At 34.7% G+C, this 6,570-nt stretch overlaps 1 long non-coding RNA gene across 1 annotated transcript; it reads left to right on the plus strand.

The window, feature by feature from the left end:
* The first annotated feature begins 1,170 nt into the window (after window positions 1-1,170).
* Window positions 1,171-3,333, plus strand: LOC122080302. Its single transcript, XR_006140668.1, has 4 exons — window positions 1,171-1,399; window positions 1,562-2,656; window positions 2,844-2,949; window positions 3,071-3,333. It is a non-coding gene; the product is annotated as an uncharacterized LOC122080302 (long non-coding RNA).
* Window positions 3,334-6,570: the final 3,237 nt, after the last annotated feature.

The following is a 6,570-nucleotide window of genomic DNA, read 5'->3' on the forward strand; positions in this document are numbered from 1 at the left end:
CCGTTCCATGAGGTTGAAGTAAGGCCAAAGAGAGGGAGACGAACGTTTCTTGTCTGAGCGGTAGCGCTAGTGAAGCTTCTCCATCTTGTGGCGGCACTGAGTAGTAGTCTTCGAGAGCTCCTCGTAGCCGCACCGAGCAGCGACGGTGATGAAGAGGGCGACGAGGAAGGTGTTCCACCAACGAGATGAAGAAGGGTCCGTAGTTGCAGAGCTCCCCGTGGTCGGGTACGCAGGAGAAGCAGTGAAGCTTCAACGTTTCAAGAGGAAGGGGGTTCTGCAACGTTTCACGCAGGAGAAGCAGTGAAGCTCCCCGTGGTCGATCGATTGTTTGTACCCCAATTTTGTTTCGAGAAACTAGCGAAACAAGTAAAACTTGTTTCGTCATTCATGTTTCTTGAAGCATAAATTGTTATAAATTTCAATTTATGTTTCAAGAAACAAGTGGAACAGAACACTTTTACCAAACGGTATTTATGCCGTTTCTTTGTTTCTGAAAACAAAAAAACACAGAAACACGTTTTTGGTTACATTATCAAACGGCCCTTAGAAGCTGACGAGAGTAGGGGAAGCAGTTCTGACCATACCAAACGTTCAGAAACCGTTCAAAATGCACGGCTCCTCTGTTGAGTCCTGAATCCAGCTATTTTTGCAATGTCAAATCCTACTCAGAATGGTACGTGAACTCAGACTAGCCTGTATTTATGAATTTTATGTATTAAAAAACATTGTTGCTGATTTTTTTTTTTTTTGCTGAATGCACCCCTGAAGCAGCATTCTCCATTGTGGGTGACACTGTCGTATTTGCAAGTGGAAGTCCATTCAAAGATGTGGATTTGGGTATGCACTATAATACATGCATTAATATAAAGAGAAGCCATAATTATCTACTTTATTTATTCGTTTTCCATACTTTTGATGGGAAACAAATTAACACTTCATTAATATAAAGAGAAGCCATAAATCCTGCAAATAGCATGAACCTAACATAGTGAATACGTACAATGTGAACAGCCTTGACACCCATTAGACACACTAATCCTCTTCGGCTCCCAGTGGCAATGATTTTTGCCTTACCCCTCACATGCTTCATATGTTCTAAAGAAAGTTGCTTCTCTTCCTTCAAAATTTCAAATAAGCAATGCCTTTTCTTTACTTTTTGATGCATGCTTTGCATTTCACATGCATTTCGAATTTGATGGAAGATTGAATTATTTGATGACATAAGCCTTTTTGGATCACCTCCTGTGAATTGTCGCAGGAAATGGTCGAATTGGCCACAGCAATCAGGGAAACATGTACCTCTTTCCAGGGTTAGCGTTAATTTATGTGTTTATATTCTGAAGGTTAGCCTTCCTGGGGATGAACCGACTATCTATCTGATTATGCACGATTGTGCTAGGTACTCTTCTATCTGGCTCACGCATATTCAATGTTTCTGTTGCAATGTATTTTATTGAAACCCATAAAACCCTTAAAATCCCTGATTCAAACCAAAGAGGTAGAAACCCTTCTCACTGTCTTTCTCTCTCCAACTCTCTTTCTGATTGCATTTTAATTTCAGAAAAGAGGGGAAGTTCTTTAGTTGTGAGAGCTGAGGAAACAGTGACCTCTGCATCCAACATTCGATCTTCACTGCGGATTTGGTAAGATTTTCACTATTATTTTAATTTTAAGCAGGTGTTTCTCATCATAAATTTTTTATCTTTTAAATATTCTAACTCATACAGTTTGTGATCCGAATATGGTTTAAGGCCATCTAAAATGATGAATTCAATGATTTGATGCGTTATTTGTCACTCAGAAATTTAAATTTCAGATTCCATGCTTTTCCCTTGACCAGATTTCAGCGTTCTATAGCTTTATAAGTCTATTCTTTTGTTGCATAGGTGATGCTAATTAGGGGATTTTCTCATTATCAAAATTTGTTTATTGAGAAGCTCTTGTAGTTAAGTTTGTAATTCATCAAACTAACTCAGATATGGTGATTTCCTTACTCTTGAAGGTCGTCTCATTTCAAGCTTAGCAACCAATGGCCATTATTTAGATTTTTGCGTAGTGTTTTCTTATGTTCAGTACCCATTGTTGGATATTTCCTTTAATCCACCCAATATGAATATCCCTACAGGTGTTGTGATGGCTTGGAATTTTTTTTTTCTTTTTTTTGTAATGATATTCAACAATCTTACCATGCCATTTGAAATTCAGATTTTTAATGTTCTTGTGATTGCTTCACATCTTAGACGTATGAGGTTTGAAAAAGTTAATTCTAATGCTTTTTTGTAAAAAGGTAATGTAGAGATAGATTATTGTCACATATTCTCTTTAACTTAGTAGTTAAATAGGGGAATGAACAAGATAAACAATAGCATTTATTAATTATGGATAGACTTGGAACTAATTTTGTTGGCGTACCTCTCCCTCTCTCTCTATTTGCATTGGAGTGCATTTATTTAAACTAATTTTTTTTGCTCTTTTTTTCCCTACAGATATTTTGATAATAGGGCAAAGGGGATGAATTATTGCTTTGATAATAGGGCATAAATTTGCACCAACATCAATTTGATATTCTGTTCAGAGATAGATCTCTTTGCGATCGTAAAAAAATAATCATGAGTTACCCTCTCTCTCACTTTCTCCTTCTCCTTCTTGAATCTAGGTTGTTGTCTATCTTTCTCCTGTTCAAAGAAGGATTTGAATTTTTTACAATTTGAGATTTTATTTGCTATTTTTTTTTGTCACATCGATTTCTCACCCCAATCTCTCTCTCTCTCTCTCTCTCTCTCTCTTGCATTGGAGTGAATTTGTTAAGCTCTAATTTCTGTTGCTCATTTTTTTCCCTACAGATAATTTAGTACACAGATTGCCAGTCTCAGAGTCTTACAACAGCATTCAACACTCCCATCACTAGCGCTCCTCTCTTGCATCCCTCTTCATGTTTGATCATTAAGGGTTGTTCTCCCACAATCTTCTCCCTTCTTTTATCTCTATCAGTCCTTCTTCATCTCTCTCTCTCTCTCCTTGATCCAACTATTTCTCTCACACGAGAACTCTTCATACCTATTTTTTGTAGGTAACGTAAAAAGGAGTTGAGGCATGAAGGCTCAAGAACATATCCTGTTTAGGTCATTGAACAAAGAGAAAACCCTCTGTGATAAGGAGTAGCTCCATATCCCAATCATGTGATGTTTCAAAGTTACGTTTTATAACATTGATGCTCAATACAATGATTTTTTTTTTCTCGTTCTTTTTCTCATGTGAAGTTGTAGCCGAAAATTGGTTTTATTACAGAAAGATTAAAAAATACTATGGGTAAGATTTGTACCTTCCACCTTATTTTCATGTGTCCGTTGCTTTATTTGCTTTGTTGATCATTCTCCCTTTCCATCTCACTCTTCAATGTATGACCACACGTGCATTTGCACATGTAATTTTTACTATATATATACACTAGTAAAAATATATATATATATATATATTTGGCAGTAATTAAATTAAAGACCCATATTTGGGTGTCTAGGTTTAAAGAGAGTTAAAAAAAAAGAATTAAAGAGAGCAGTTACTCTTATTTTCCTAAATGGGATGAAATCAGAAGTGCATCGGATGGTTGAGAGGCACTTGGGATGCGTGGCCCAATGCTTACTTAGAATGTAGATATATTCTTGGCAGTAATTAAATTAAAGACCCTTATTTGGGTGCCTAATGGTGAAAATCAAACCAAACGGTTTAAACCTAGCCCATACATTAAATAAAGCAAAGAAATAAAGAAACAAAATTAGAAATGATTGCCAAAGAAAAATAGGCCTCATACCCTATTTAGGAGTAGAAAATAGATTCTACTTGAATGCCGAGTTAGAAGTGGTATATGATTCCTGAATATTCAAAAGAAATTGATAAATTGCATATGTACTATACAATATGAACAATATAAGGAGCAAGTGAATTTCCATTTATTACAAAAATGATCACACTTATGCCCAATCCCGGCATGTTGGTATTGCAAAACTATATTGGTCTTTTTATTCCAAACTCTGTCTGATGAGTGATTAAATATTCTTAAATAATGAATATGTTGTAGGGCTGTAGGGCTTCATAAGCAAACTCATACATTGTCCAGATTGCAAAAGAAATCACAAAACATGAAAAGAGAAAGAAAAAAAAAATGAGAAAAAGCCTTGATATCCCCATCCTTTAGTTTAGGTATTAACTTTCTATAATGAGAAACGAAAGGATCGGCATTTGGAAATATCATATGAAGATCTTTATCTAGGTTGGAACAAATAAATCCACAAAAAGAATAAGAGAATGAAATAGCCAAATTATCGTGATCACGAAGATTGTATTAAGGAAGGTAATGAAGGATATTTCAAGTTAAAATCAACTTGAAAGAAACCAATAACCAAATCAACTATTTGCAAATATCATAGTGAAATGCTAAAGTCCTCTTATAATTTCTTCATATCTTACCATAATAGAATGGTATCAACTCACCATAAGTTAGGCCAAGCAACATATGAGCAAGTTGTATTAATGCTTATATGTGTAAGCATTAGTATGATAATCTTTCATATGCACAAAAATATTTGGGTTGATCTTTCATTGGTTGACAAATCTCAACTGGAATGCCATGATAATTGTGTTCTATTGGATTAATTTAGAACAACTTGTGACTTTTGATATCAACTCATAAGATGCATTGGTCATGAGTATCAGTTAAAACTGAAGAATTACATGAAAAAGTATAGAAGATTTCTTCCTTCCAATATATCATTATGAGAAGCTTTCTTGTGGGTGCATCCTGTTGTATGCAATAATGAACTGGTTACCTTGATTGGATGTCATCAAGTCAATATTCCCATGTCCAAAAACAGTCCATTCTTGTTAGCCATCACTAAATTCAGGATTAAGAATCATACCTACTCTATACTATGGTTTATGGGTTTCATTGAAACACTGAAAATCAATATAAAAGAATATATCAATTAAAGTTCTTATCCATTCCTTAATAGGTTGTAGTACACTTTCTGTCAAGTTTTCTAGCCTTAGTTTGAGCTCCTATTGTATGAACTATGTTTGCAGTACATTTGTTATCTAAGTTTGCATATCTAGATGACTTCACATATAAATAGAGCCAGTCAATTGATGCTTTGCATTAGAAACCTTTGGGGTACGGTATTTGTAACATAAACTATAAGATTTCCACTATAGGAAGTTTTTTTTTTTTTGGGTAGAACTACTGTCGGAAGTTGCAAAAAAATTAAATCAACATATTAATTATTATTAAAAAAATAAAATTTTTCTGACACTCATTAGAGGGTTAACCCAAGATCAGATATGATAACACCATAAACGAATAGAAAAAATCCAAACATTTCTTGAATCATAAAAGAGGAAACAAATTGTATTACTCGTTAGATGATAATATAAAAATCATTTAAACTGAATCTTGACAATTTAATTATGTAGAAAAAGTATGGATAAAAATTCCTAGATAACCTAAATCAGGAAACAAATTAAAATATGAGTAAGAAAAGTGCTATTTTCTAATTTTTTATGCATTTCATCAAACACATATTTCACATCTTTTTGGGTAAGTCCATCAAATGCATTTGTGTCGATGTAATACAACATATGATATCACAAGGTTCAATTTTGCTCATGTGTCTTGGACTTTCTTAGTCTAGGTGAATTGTGGGGTCATGCAGTGGCTGAGGTTTTCCTAGTCTACCCAAACTGTGGGTTAAGTTTTCTCAGTCCAAAAAATAAAAAAAATAAGATAAAATAAATAAGTAAAAATTAGGGATAACATGTTTCATGATCAATAGCTTAATTTATAGTCCCATAGGCCAGAAGAATGCTAAAAGACATGTTTCCAATTTTGTGGGAAGATAGGAAGATACACAACATGAGAGCAAAGAATTAATCCAATTTAGCCAAAAAAATTGTCTTTACAAGTATGTGTTCTTCAACAAGGAGGCATAAAAAAAAATAAAAAAATAAAAAGAAAAAGAAAAAGAAAAACTAAGAATCCATTTACATCTGAAAATAAATTTAAGATCCATAGATAAGATCTTTTTTTTTTTTGCTAAGAGGTAATTTTATTAAAAGAGAACAAAGCAAAAGAAAGCGAAATACAAAAGGGCAGGCCGATCCCACTAAACCCACTTGCAACCTCCACCTTCGGCATGGCCATCAGCAGAGGAAACAAGCAAAGGGCTTAGCCAAATCGATAACGGTGCCTGTCCAACGCATCAGAAGCTAACTCATCAACTACATGTCTCGGGAACTCCACTGAGAATTCTGAAGTACAAGATTTAGATGCTTTCCTAGCCAGAAAATCAGCGACTACATTAGCTTCACGAAAACAGTGAGTGATCTTCCATTGCACCAACTCCAAAAAGGAAATAACAGATCTCCATTTCTGCAGGGCAAACCATGAAATCTCCCTTCTCTGAACTGCTGAGACCACGGACGCTGAGTCTGACTCAATCCAAACACCCCTAGCATGATAGTGTCTAGCTAGCAGAATACCCTCCAAGACTGCCTCAAATTCAGCTTCATATATTTGTTTGA

The sequence above is a fragment of the Macadamia integrifolia genome, chromosome 5 (assembly GCF_013358625.1).
Source record: "Macadamia integrifolia cultivar HAES 741 chromosome 5, SCU_Mint_v3, whole genome shotgun sequence".
Classification (NCBI taxonomy): Eukaryota; Viridiplantae; Streptophyta; class Magnoliopsida; order Proteales; family Proteaceae; genus Macadamia; species Macadamia integrifolia.